We start from the raw sequence: 14,991 nt of genomic DNA on the forward strand, positions 1-14,991 counted from the left end.
TCTTGAAGATGTGTATGGACTAGAGTAGCTAAGATGGGGCATGATCACCTATTTGTTTCTTGTGGATGGTCTCTTAGTAACACTATGGTTCAGCCAAGGATATGAGGACACTATGGGTCTAGTGTGAACATGGCCATTCCTTGTTTGCAATTTTTTGATCTCCATGCAAATGATACAATGACTATCTAGGTCAAACCTATATCTAGATGTTCACAACACATTTTCCATAATAAGCTCAATGATGATAAACACACAAGAAGCTCATTTTACCTCTATATCTTCCTGTTGTTGCTTGATTTTTTTATTTTCCTTTGTACCATGTAGCTACGCATAATCTGATTGAGTATAATGACAAACCAAAAATAAAGTCATGCACATGCATCTTGCATCATCACATAGTTAGTCATGCATTCATTAGGTTAGTACATAATCAACATAAATGCATTCATCCATTGCATAATAACATCATGGCATCATAATATAGGACATACATCATAATCATACTAGGGGCATACAAAATTCATGTAATAAACAAACTACATCATAAGCATTCCATCATTACATTACAAATGCATCATCTTGCAGTGTCATACATAAAACATATTGCATCCATCATAAGTAAGCATACATTATTGCTATATCATATAAATCATCCCATCATAGCAAGCGCATAAGCATAATCATATAAATATATATAGAATCACATAGAATAATTGCATCATCATGATAGAGCATCATCATCATCACATACATAATAGAATCATAACATGCATAGAAATCATCAAAACATCATAATCATCATGCATCATCATTTAAGCATATAGATGCTAGGAATAGGTCTCTCTCTCTCTCTCTCTCTCTCTCTCTCTCTCTCTCTCTCTCTCTCTCTCTCTCTCTCTCTCTCTCTCTCTATATATATATATATATATATATATATATAAGTGTCATGATACAATGATGTCAATATCTAAATAATGGCTACAACGTCACCCGTAGCGGTCTATATCATCATACAAAAACTAAGTACTAATAAAAAATTGGATCGGAGGGAGTTATGATGAGCTCTTGCTCTCATAACAAGTTGGTCTCAAAGGCCTTTGAGCTCTTGATGATGGTCCAACCTCCTATCCTTGGTGGTGAAATCCCCCCTCAGGATTAATCTGCAGTCAAACACAATCGCATAAACTTAGCTTTATTAGCTTTATCATCTTTTTACCCTATCAGCTTTATCAACTTTGTCAACTTTATCAGATTCATCAACAACATTTGTCTATCACATTTGTCGCTCTAGCTTCATCAGTTGTCACTTAGCTTATCTTACTAGGACAACTATTTAATTTTATCAATCTGATATTCAATTTCATCAGCAACATTTGGTCACATTTGTCTCTTTAGCTTCATCAACAATATTTATCTATCACATTTGAAACTCTAGCTCTAAAAATCTATTTGTGCTACCACACATGCAGTTTTAAGCATTACACCCTCATTGCCTCTCTTTTTGCCTAGAGATTGTCTAAATCATTCACGAATTTTTCACCCAATCTCTCAAGGGGGTATGCCATCATCCTTACCAGGGGTAATCTTCTGTATTAGTGAATTGTTTTTTTTCTTTGAAATAATGCAACGCTACATTGTCTCAAAGAGGGGCAAAATGTAGACACCTAAAATTGTCCTAACCTAATTAAATAAATATTTATTTAATTAATTATTTTATCCTAAGCCTTTTATTAATTAAATAGATATTTATTTAATTAATTAATTCACTTATCCTCTTCTAGCCTTTTCCCCATTTAAATAAATATTTGTATTTATTTAAATTATCATTTTCCTAAATTAAATAAATCTTTTATTTATTTAATTGGCCCCACCTCTTTTATTAATTAAATAATTATTTATTTAATTAATTAATTCATTAGCTTTTTCCCTTCGTGACACTTGTCATTCACCTCTTAATTTACCTTTAACCACGTCTCTAATATTTTCCTATTTTCTATACCTACCCTCTAATCTGAGCCGGCCATTTATCCTTCCACCTCTTAATCCTAGCCCTCCATATCTAGGGAACTCTCTATAAAAGAGGATCCTTTCCCTATCCCTCCATATCTCAATCATTCAAGCGAAACGTCTACAGATTGTTGAACTACACAACCACAATTTGTTCTTTATTGAGCTCTTATGTACACATAATATTTGAGAGCAACCATTATCAATATCAAGCAAGATCAATGGAGATAGGAAACAATGAAGATCAAACCCTAATGAGCATGTGAATGATATAATCTTCCATATTTGTTGATTTGCATGTTTTTTAGGTTCTTCATTGGTGTATGATGGATTTCATTGTAGAACTAGGATTTTTATGTGGTTGGATCTTATTAGGTTTTACAATATTTTGAATTCCCAATTCCATCGCACACAATATCTATAAAATCCACATAAGAAAGGAAAGCAACATACATTTAAAAAAAATATCTTAAAACACAATTCTATACAATCATAAGAAATTATAATCTCTTCTTGATCATACATGAAAGAGAGTCAAGGATATGCAAATGAAACCCTGGAGAAGAGGTTGAATAAGTTAAAGGGGTCATGTTTTATGTGATGGTGATGGAAAGATTACTTAATTGTACCTCATGAAGGATACAATCCATAGTCAATAAGATTGGCGAGGGACCCATGATATATGACCTATCAAGGTGCCTTTTTAACCTTTGTGTTGTGAACGTCACATGACATATAGTTTATTTAACCAATGTGTGGTGTGGAACCCATGAAGGCCCACTTTAATGATTACATGATTCATATGAACATATAGATAGTTGTAGAATGCATGCCTTCTTTAAATTTATTGCATATAAAGTGAATCATTTTTTATTGAGGTGCAGTGTAGAATTATGAGGACATGAATTATAGAGAGGAAGAAATAAGACAATCTAAATAAAGCAACGTATTAGCCTATTGAATGAGATGTGAACAAAGATAAATATAGAAGTTTAAAGAATATATGATGTGAGAATTTTATCCCCAAGAAAAAATACCATTGTGAAATGATTGTAATGAAACCCAAGAGAATAGGTATTTATTTTTAAAGAAAGAATTGGTATCATTATATAAGAACTATCAATTATTTGAACCACTCAAAATGAATATTTTAGAAAAAGATTGTGAATTTGACAAGCATTAGAAAATGTGTTAGTAAAAGAGTTGTCATGTCAGCCACAATGTACAATTTCATTTAATAGAAGGATAAAGGAGATAAATAAGATATAGAGTACTTAAAAGATAGCTAAAAGGTGAAAATGAATAAAAATAAAGGTAAAAGTGAAAATGTAATTTCTATAGAGATCTAAAACCGTCCTTAGTTAATTAAATAAGTATTTATTATTTATTTTATTAATTAGATTAATTAAAGAAAAAATCTGTTAATTAAATAAATATTTAAATGTATTTAATTAATTCATTAATTTTTTCTTTTATCAGGCAAATAAATATTATTATTTATTTAATTAATTCATTAATCTTTTCTTTTCTAAATTAAATAAATATTTTTTTAATGTTTCAACCCTTTTTTTTTATTAATTAAATAAATGCTTAAAATGAGATTTCCACAATCTATAAATTATCTGTAAGCAAGCTTTTGGAAATGATTGTGTGCGAGTTTTTTAATCAACATTAAGGATCACATTCAATGATCCATAATCGGGATAAATGAGAGCACAAGAAGCAAAAATCAGTTTGCAACCACCCGTTTTTGCTTCTTGTGCTCTCATTCATTGATTTTTGCTTCTCATGCTCTCATTCATCCTGATGATGCATCACTGAGTGTGATTCGTAGCGTTGATTAAAAAAATCACACACAATCATTTCCAAAAGCTTGCTTATAGATAAATAAATACTTTTAATTTATTTATATAATTGATTATCCTATTCTTTATAATTCTAGCCCTCCAACTTGTTCACATGGATCATAATCCAAATTTGTAGGCATGTGACAAGTGTCTCATTCCTCTTCATTACCATTTTCTCTCTCCTTCTCTTGATGTGACAACACGTCTACCTAACTCTCACCTACCACTCAATCTTATCCCTTCATTCAAATTAACCTCTAAATATTATTCATTCTCACCTACCACTCAATCTCATCCCTCTATTTCATTAGCACCTCTTAATTCTATTGATTCCCTTCTAACTATGTAATCATGGTCATTCATCTTTTATCCTCTTAATCTAAAACCCTTCATTCTCTTGGAGATTTTTATAAAAAAGGCTTCTTCCTCTCATTTCCATGCATTCACAATTTGAGCTTACTTGCATTATACCAAAATCTCTTTAGATATTTCACTATCATCATCATATTTTTCGCATTACCAATCAGTCACACTCCATTTCTTTATGTCATCTTGTGCTAGTGCTTAATGCTAAGAGAAAATACATCATATTTACAAGATCTTGAAAGGCGGGAGGAAAATGCAATCAATCTTATCATTGATGTGAGGTATATATATTTATTTATTTTGTTTGCATTTCATGATTTAGAGCTCCATTGGTGTTGTTGAATGGTTATGTAGATTATAGGCTTATGGTTGGGCTAATTAGGGTTTACAATAAATTCAAAATTTAGCTTACACAATTTCATTTTAAGCTTCACCTTTTTAGATTATAACTTTATCACAATCATCATTCCTCATCATCATGAGTATGTTGAACCCAAGGTGGATGAGGTTCAAGATTGCATCAGAATCAAACAAGGGTAGAGTAAATACAAAAAATTTCTTGTTTTAGTAAGTTTTAATTTTTTAAAATATATAAATTATGTGAAAACAAAAGGAATTTTGGGAAATTTTTGGCTAGTGTGACATGAATGAGTGGAGATGTTGACATTGGATACATTGAGAGATGTAATGAATGCGGAATGAATATCTGATATGAAGACAAATGGATTAGAGAGGTCCCTTTTCTTGAGTTGAAATCTTGTTAGCATTTATCATTCTAAGAAAAATTAACATATATATTTAATAATCTATTTAAGGGGGAATATGATCTACTAGTTTTATAATGGATCATTGAATAGCCTAAATTATATCATATCAACTACAAAGTTGGCTAAAATTGTTGAGAGGGCATGCTAACAATATAATTAGTTTTTTTAGTTTTAAAATTAATCATATGGCAAGAGATGATGAATCCTATTAATTTTTTACTATCAACACCAAATACACACTTTTGGAGCTCAAACATACTTGATAGAGTCTTAAACACTCAAAGACAATATGTAGATTAGTCATGTAGTTAGTGGTGGTGGTGCATATTTAATTTTTTTAAACTCAAACAATTACTTTATTGCATATTTATACGTTTGATAGGAAAATTTTGTTTAGGTATTTGTCTTCTTAAGTAGGTTGCATTTACATCATGTAACTTCTACTTTTCTTGTTTGGTAGAGATACTACACACATGAGTAAATCTTCTTTATCCACACTACTTTACATTCACATAAATTAGTGGTGTATCCCATGTATACCCACCTTGTGTGCTCATGAAACTAATTTATCTCCTAATTTTTTAATATATTGTATCCTTTGGCAGAATAAAAGTGTAATCTCATTTTGGCTTTCTTTGTGCTTTCATTAAAGCTCCTTGATCTCGGTTGGCTATCTCTATATCTAGTTGGATATTACATGGTACATGAGTTTTATGGGGTTGCTTCTTGTTGGCCTTTTTAGAGATCTAGGTTGTAGATATTGTATTTATTGAAAAGTTGAGTTTGATATTCTCTAGCATTCAATGGTGACTTAGAGGATTGAAAAAAAAATTAATTCATAAAATACCAAATTCCAAGGGGTTTCTTTTCATAGCTTTGTATTGGAGGTGCATTTTGGAACTTGATGGAGTAAATTTAATCACACCAATAAGTTTATAATATTTAAGAAAGTAAATTTTTCCTTTTGCTCCATCCAAACAAGGCATAAGAGACCAAATCTACAAGTGTTTGAAGGGTTTTCTGTTAGCTAGGCATCTCCAAGACACTTAGAATTAATTTAAGTATTTTAGGGAAAAATCAACCCTACCATTGTGTACAAAATGATTGAAACCCTTTAGGTTGAACATAAACTTATTAAAATCAAACCACTTTGTTATAGTCTTAGGGAAAAATTTTACCCTCCCTATTCATCTTAGAATATAATCAAAACAATAATATTCCCCTACATAAACATTCGTGCAAGTATTCATATTAAGGTATTCAAATAATTATTAATCTATTTTGAAATTATTTTTAGATTTAAAAAATTATAGTTATTCTTGGGATATGTAGGGTAATCCCAATGTGTGATCCACATTAAATATATTTCCCAGTATTGCATACAACACATAAAGTGGCCCCAAGAATGATAAATCTAGTGATGTGCATCCATCTAGGTGCCCCTAGGTGCACCACACACACAATAATAAATAAAACTACAAACATTATGCAAGGTGTACAACACCTTATCCCAACATTCTTGCACTTTTTTTATACATTGCATAAGATCCAATCAATAAGATACATCATCATATCCATACATGTAACCATAAAAATCTCCTACATTACTTGCAATACCAAGTGACCACCAAATCAAGCAAGAACTCCTCTCATCCTCCAACATGCCACCTATGGAAGAAAAGGAACAAGCCAAGGTGAAGATGCATAAATCCAAGAACACAAGCATCAAATCCACTATGATAACAAAAGCTCCAAGTTGTTATCGTAAAGAAAAAAACCCACATGATCGAAAATGAAATCCACAACACATGTCACTACATCCAACCATCCATACCTTCAAGGTATAAACAACATCATTAAACTCATGCCAAATTCATAAGAAACGAATAAACCCCAATCAAGCTTCCTATATCAAATCTGTCAATGAAGAACATACATATCTAGGAACTCCCACTACATGGATAATATCAAACTCGAAACTAAGCTAAAAACATATCAATTCTACCAATCAACTCCCATATCAAGGTGTGGTAAGTAATCAAAATAATGTAGTTCCATGAAAAAATACAATGATCCACACATACAACCCAAATAGCTACATACTCTTTCACAATATGTCACCATCCTCCCAAATCATATGAACATGAATCTCATGGAAGAAACCATAAAATGTAGAGAGAAAACTTGTAAACCATAACTTTCCTTCTACCAACACCTTAAAGAGCAACATTATGACAAGCATGATCTCCTTATAAACCCAAATAAAAATCCATAACACAACACAAAAACATTCAATCTCTCACTAGTAGAATTTGGCAAATAAATGATTACATAACTAAAAAATTTAGTCACAACAACTAAAAATGACTAAATTCTAGTCATTTTTTGCAACAAAGCTATAAATGACTAATTTACACAACTAAATAATTAGTCACACAAATAAAAAATGACTAAATAAATGTCTATTACTCCTCTATCACAACTGAACATCATATTTATGCTTGTGTGTGTGTGTGTATGTATGTATATGTATGTATATACACATATATACACACATATATGTGTATATATACATATATACATATACATATAGATATATACATATGTATATATATGTATATGTGTGTGTGTGTATATATATATGTATAGATATATGTATATATACACATATATACATATACATATATAGATATATACACACACACACACACACATATATATATATGTATATATGTGTATATATACATATGTGTGTGTAGACCCCTAAAATTGTTCTGTCTAATTAAATAAATATTTTATTTATTTAATTATTTTATCCTAAGTCTTCTATTAATTAAATAAATTATTATTTATTTAATTAATTCATTAATCCTCTTCTAAGCCTTTCCTCATTTAAATAAATACTTTTATTTATTTAAATTATCATTTTCCTAAATTAAATAAATATTTTATTTATTTAATTGATCCCACTTTCTCTATTAATTAAATAAATGTTTATTTATTTATTTAATTCATTAGCCTTTTCCTCTTTGACACATGTCATCCATCTCTTAATTCCTACACCACCTACCCCCTTTATCATTTAATTATTTCATCTACCTAACCTTTAATCCTAGTTGACCATTTATCTTTACACCTCTTAATCTTATCCCTCCATTTCTTACAATGTTCTCTATATAAGAGGATTCTCTCTTCCTTTTCAACCCTAATCATTGCGTCTAATCAATCTAGCTAGCCAATCACTATGTCTAAACACTCATATGCAATCAAGTCTTCTTGTGATCAATCTATCAACCACAATTCGTTCTTTGTTGATCTCTTGTGCACACATAAAATCTGAGAGCAAATATATCAAACAAGATCAATGGAGATTGAAACCCTACTTGACATGTGAATGGTAATATTGCTTTATTTTGTTGATTTGCATGATCTCGAGTATCTCTATTGGTATTGGTGAATGTTTCCTTGTAGGACCTAGATTGTTTGTGGTTGAATCTTTACGGTTTTAAAATAGTTTATCATCATCACTTTTCATCATATACTATATATATATAATCTGCATTTAAAAACTTCCAACCACAACCCTAATGGGTTGTGCAAAGAATCTCATCCATTAGATTGTTTTAATCTCTGCCATTGGATCTTAGGGCTTCAAAGGAAACCCTAACATCTATTATGGAGGAAAGTAAGGAATTTCTAACCCTATTCTCTCATTTGGACACTTGCTCAACCTCTCTAACCCTAGCCTCCTCCATGAAATCCATTGTTGTAGATTTCTCAAAGATGTGTGGTCTACTTCAAAGAAGCCACAAAAATCTAAAAGATTCTCCCAATGTGTTCTTGCTTGCTTGTTACTTTTAATTGAGTTTTTCAAAAAAAAATCACTCTCTCTTGTTTGCTCATAATAACCCTATATCTATTTGTATTTTCCCCTTGTTTTTCTTACAGCTTTGGGTGAGAGAAGAGGAGTAGCGTCCATTTGCATTCTCAAGGGTTCCAAACCCCATGTCTTGATTTATTGGGGTTCTTCTATTGCCAGTAATATTTATTTTTTGAAATCTATGTATAATTTATTTTTTTGCATATTGATATGTATATAGTGTTAATAGAGAGTGAGGGGTTGGTGCAAACCCATGAATCCCCCCACCCTGCTACGTGATCCATTGCCCTCTTTCATGGGAGTTGTAGCCCCTGTGGAGGGTCTGCGACCCCTGCGATGATCGCAACACCTCCACAGGGGCCTACGACCCCCGCAGGGAGGTTGCAACACCCCCACAAAGGCTTGTGGTCCTCGCAGGGAAGTTGCAACAAAATTTCTTCAGATGGCATCCCTTTTCTCGCAGTCACAGGTTTTGAGCAAGAAGAATAGGGATGTTGTGAACAAACTTCTACTAATCAAAGAACAAATTAATCAATTTTCAAACTTGTATGCTCTTTATCAGAATCAAGATTTATGTCAAGTAATGAAATGAATTGTAACTTTACCTCAGCCTTTCTTTGACTGTATTGTTCATTATATTTTCTTATTTCTTTTCAACTACCTGTTGGTAGCTTCATTTTATAATTTCATTGTTTTAATATATATATATATATATATATATATATATATATATATATCCAAATCTAAAAAATACAATAATATTTTGGTTGTGTCTATGAGTTCATGTACCCAATAAATAGCATGAGCAGTATATACATATACATATAATATATATTCATATGTATATGCATACACAAGTCCACATACATATGTATATATTGAAACATATACAAATAAATAAATGAATATCTCCACTAACATCCAAAATATACATGATTACAATGACTAAATAAATGACTACCATGACTTAATAAATGACTAGTTAACAACAATAAATGACTAAATTAACGAATAATATACTACCTGTTGGTAAACAGATTTGTTGCTTTAAGAAACTTTCTTGAAAAACTCTGTTTTGCCCTATAATTAGCAACAAAGCGTTTACAACAGTTGAAGAATCACAAAGAAATGGTAATTCTTCTTTGCGTTTGAGAGGGGCAGCTCCCTTGTATAATGGAGGTATTTGGATTTTTTGAAAATTTAAAGAATGAACAATAAAGAAAGATTGAACGCCATACAAGGTATGAATCTAGATTAAAATAAATTCCATATAATCAAGTCTGAGATACCACAACTTGAAATAAACTTCTTCACATTCAATGTTAAAGGGAAAGCATTAGGTAATCATCAATCAAACATAAGAACATTGATAATAACCCATGAGAATAAGTTGAACACACATCCAAATTGATCTCTATTGCTTAATTGCTTGAATAATACTATCCAAGTCTCTTATACAAAGCTTGTGAAAAAGTGGAATCCCCTACATTGAATAATAATGAGGTATATATAGGTGAAGTTGTAACCACCTGAGGTAACTACCCTAACCACCTTTATAACTACTTTATAACTTTCTCAACTACTTGAAATAACTTCCTCAACTACTTGAAATAACTACTTAGAAAAACTACCCAAAATGAGAACTTAGGATAACTACCTCATCTAATGCTTAGAAAAACTACCCCTTACAAATAAGTTAGGATTGACCTAACTTTCACAAAAGAAAAGCCCAAATTCTAACTTTAATTACAATAAGTGACTTAGGTCACTTTTACAAAGATCAACTTGAAACATTAAAACATTAAAGTTAGGACCAATGTAAGGTACTTATCCATCTTCATCTTCTTTATTGATCTTTGTGACCGTCTCATCATCTATTCATCTTTATTGACATCAAGAAGTAGTTTTCGCCAACACATCTTCTTCAAGTACATATGTGCTTCAACTATCCCATTAAGCATCTTTTGCTTCTATGAATACACCTTCCAAAAACCAAGGAGTCTTGCATCAATGTGACTAACTTATTTCAAAATATTGCATATTTTGTTCACATTTCCCCATAACCATCTTGACCTGACATTAAAGTGAGAAGAGTTGAATGTATTCACTAAATGATAAATTTATATACATCTATACATTCTTTGTCACATTCTGTCAATACTTCCTGCACTTCTCTTTATCTCCACATCAGCAAGATTCCGGAAATTGACTTTGGGATTTTTTGACATATCTTCTCATAAGCTTTTAAATTCATTCTAATATGTCTTTTGTGTGCAACCTGTTATTATTTCATTTTCCTCCATGAGATGACATGTTTTGGAGGCATTTGTCAAATGGATCTTTTTCTATGCAAATTCTTTCACGGCTTGTCCGGTGTACTTCAGTGGGTGTCCATACCATGAGCATGAAATAATGTTTCTCTCAAGCATCCTTTTGAATAATTCATGATGCCATGTCTATGTTTGTCATGCTACACACATGTCGACCAATGCCTCTCCTTTACTTTGTATTCTTGGGTGACAATGTTGATTGCTAGGACATAGTTAAAACCAACATCTTTCATAGGCAATTTAAGGAGTATCGGCAATGTTTAACTCTTTGTTCTCCCTCTTCATCGACGTTATGGTATGTGTGAGAATCTTTACTTTGACAACCTAGGAAGAGTTACCAACTTGTTGACAAAACCAATATGCCACCTTGAAACCTTTTCTTCACCTTGTCTATACTTACATTCTTTCCTTGTGCTATTACAAAACTCCAGTTTTAACAAAGGCAAAAGGATGCTAGCAGAGGTTACAGAATTTGTCTTTACACCCGCCAATTGCATCGACTTGAAAATTTCTAAAGACTTTCTTTTAACAGACCGATTTGTGCATATCCTGCAATCTTTGGTTGTCATGAGACCACATTTCTTTGATGTTTTTCCTTTGAAGATGCTTTAGTGCATGACCATACATTGCTATGAAGACGTGAAGAGCCCTACGAAATGGTTGGGAAATGCGACATTACTTCTGCAAATTGCATTTGTTTGAAAGTTTTGAAATCTTTTTCAACATCTCCATTTTGTGCAGTCTGCAACTCAAACAGCTCATTCATTTTTTTTCTATGTTCTTCCACACTTTGCATTCATATCGGCCAAGGTAATAGCAACTAAGTCATTCGATGATGGACGTTCACAGCCTACTCTGAACCTTAGCACTGGCGTAGACAGAGAGTTCACAGAGACGTGAGTGGATACCACGGCTTGCACTCCTAGCACGTCATGAGACCACATTTCTTCAATGATCATATCGAATATTTCACATGCCTCGACTAGGCTTTCCCATTATGTATCGTTCAAAACTTCCATTTTTGCACTGGCGGAGAGGAATGCTGGCAGAAGTTGTTGAATTTGGGTTTTACACCTGAAAATTGCATTTGCCTGAAAGTTGCTAAAGCATTTTGCCAAGTTCATTTTGTGCATATCATGTCGTCCTTGACACATGAGATGGCATCTTCTTTTGAGGCATTCCGGTGGTTTCCAACCATTTTAATTGATAAAATCCTCCCTCTGTTATTCTTTGATGAATGTCCATACTCTAATTAAAGCTCCCACTTTGACGTATAGGCAGGGAGGTTGATGGAAAAGGTTGTAAAACCTTTACACCTGCTAAGTACATTTGCTTGAAAGTTTTTAAAGCCTTCTCAACGGATCCTTTTCGTAGCACGCCACATTCTTTTAAGTGACATCATTTTGAGACATTTGTCAAACAATTCACCGTGCCTTGGCTATGCTTCCACATTTTACATTCATGTTCAACATGACATTTGCAGTTGCTTGAAAGTTTCTAAAGAATTTTCGCCAAGTTTAATTTGTGCATGTCTTGCAGTCATCGCATTTCATGAGATCACATCAATTTGAGGCATTTTGATGGGTGAACGTAACCTGTTCGAAAGCTTCCATTTTGCGCAGGCAGAGAGGATGGAGACAAAGATTGTAGAGCTCGGCTTCGCAATTGTCACTTTAAATTTTCTTGATGGTTACCAAGTTGTTTTTACTGAGTGCATGTAGTTTCAAAGCAATATAAGAATCAGTTATGATAACTAACTCTTCCTTGAAAAATGCATATGTGCTTTCAGAAGCTTGCACAACTTTTCTCAATCATGGATGAAATAATAACGACCTTTTCGCTTAAGAATGCATCAGCTCTTTGGCAACTTGATAAAATTGTCAATAAATGAGTTAGAATAACTAACTTTGAGAGTGCATGGTGTTTTTCTATACTTTACAAAGTTGGCAATCTTACAAATATTACTTCATTTATCGTCCACATCTTCAGTCAATTAGTGACTTTTGAAAGTGCTACAACTTGCCAATGATATTAATGAGTTGATATTTTGGTAATTTTGGAATATTGAGAATTTTTTTTAAGTGAAACTTTGAAAATATGTCTCATATAAGTATATTGGCTTCTTTAGAAAATAAACCAACTTGCCGATGAAGACTTTATCATTGAAAGTGTTTGAACAAACTCGACCAACTTGTCAAATCTTCGATGAATGAGCTTTAACAACTAAGTTTTCACGGATGGAATGCATGGGTATTTTAACTTGTATTGACAACACTCATCAATAATGAATATTACTTTGGCAAGTAGGAAAGAAGGATAATAAATCATAATTTTTTTTCATTTTAAAACCCCTCATTTATAACTTCTTCAGCCATGAGATTATTAGTTCAAGGATTTTAGCACAAAAAGTTTAAAGTTTGACCTAAAAATTTTTAATTTTACTGTTAAAAATGGAGCTAACACTACCAAATTGATCAATCAAAATAACAAATAAATGACTAAAAATGGTTTATTCATAAATTTGGTAGCATTATAAATGACCAGAAATAAACTACTACTGGTCATGTGACCAAGATTAGTCATTTATATGTAATTTTTAGTAGTTTTTTTAGTCATTTATTGCTATTTTTGTACTAGTTTCTTAGATCAAACACAACATGGATGTAGGCCTCCCAAACCATGGAAATAAAACACATAATAACCATTCCCACAAAGAAAAACCAACCTAATAAACCATCTCCTAAGATCCTCATCATCAATGTCATAATATCAAACAATATGCATATGGAGATAACCAATGCCAAAAATCTCTCAAAATGAATCCCACCCAAACTAACCATTTATCGATAACTCAAGATCCATATCTATGAAAGATAAAGAATAAACATAATGCACCCAAAAGGAACAATGGGTAATACCTTTCAAGTAGTAATTTGTTGAGTAGACCAAGAGTAGGGAATGAAAATGCTCATCCAAGATATCCAAGTCACAATGACTCATCCAATAAAAATCTCCTCTCAAGTTCATACCAAGTGAAAGCTTCTTGGTCTTCTGGCTAAAACCATCAACCGTCTAAACACATATCTCTAATCACAACAGAACACCAACATCACCTAAGTCTCCATGCATATATGAGCACCTTTAACTAATCAATCCATGTCAAACTCCAAATGCAATATAGATTTATCGTGAACTAATCAAACAAATAATAATGCAATAAATACAAAGAGAACCAAACAAGATCAACTATCAAAGTTCAAAATACAGAATTAGGAAACTAACCACAAACCACAACAAAATGATCTCGCCATCTCCTCCTAGAACATCGCATGCTCCAAGTGAACATATCATGCTCTCAAGAGCAATGTATCATGCCAAAAAACTCTAAACCGATAATAAACAATAAACCATGACATAATAACAAACATAAATTAAACCAAACATCACCTATCAAAGTCAACAAGTCATGACACCTCAACTAAAGACCCCATGAGTCATTCATGGCTCCAAAATGTCAACATATCCAACCATCATGAAGATAACCATCTCCTACCAATGAACCTGTAAATGTGAAAGATCCCTCTACAACAACGAGATTTAAGAGCTCCTCCAAACATTTACAACACTAAAGAAAATCATCCACCATCAAATGGTGAATCCAAAATCAGTCCCAAACAATCCCATTGAACCATAATACCAAGTCACACATGGCATAGCGAAAACCACGATCTTCAAAGATTGTATAGATCTACACACACAAATGAAATATTAGAAACATCAAGTGAAACCAAGAT

The sequence above is a fragment of the Cryptomeria japonica genome, chromosome 8 (assembly GCF_030272615.1).
Source record: "Cryptomeria japonica chromosome 8, Sugi_1.0, whole genome shotgun sequence".
Classification (NCBI taxonomy): Eukaryota; Viridiplantae; Streptophyta; class Pinopsida; order Cupressales; family Cupressaceae; genus Cryptomeria; species Cryptomeria japonica.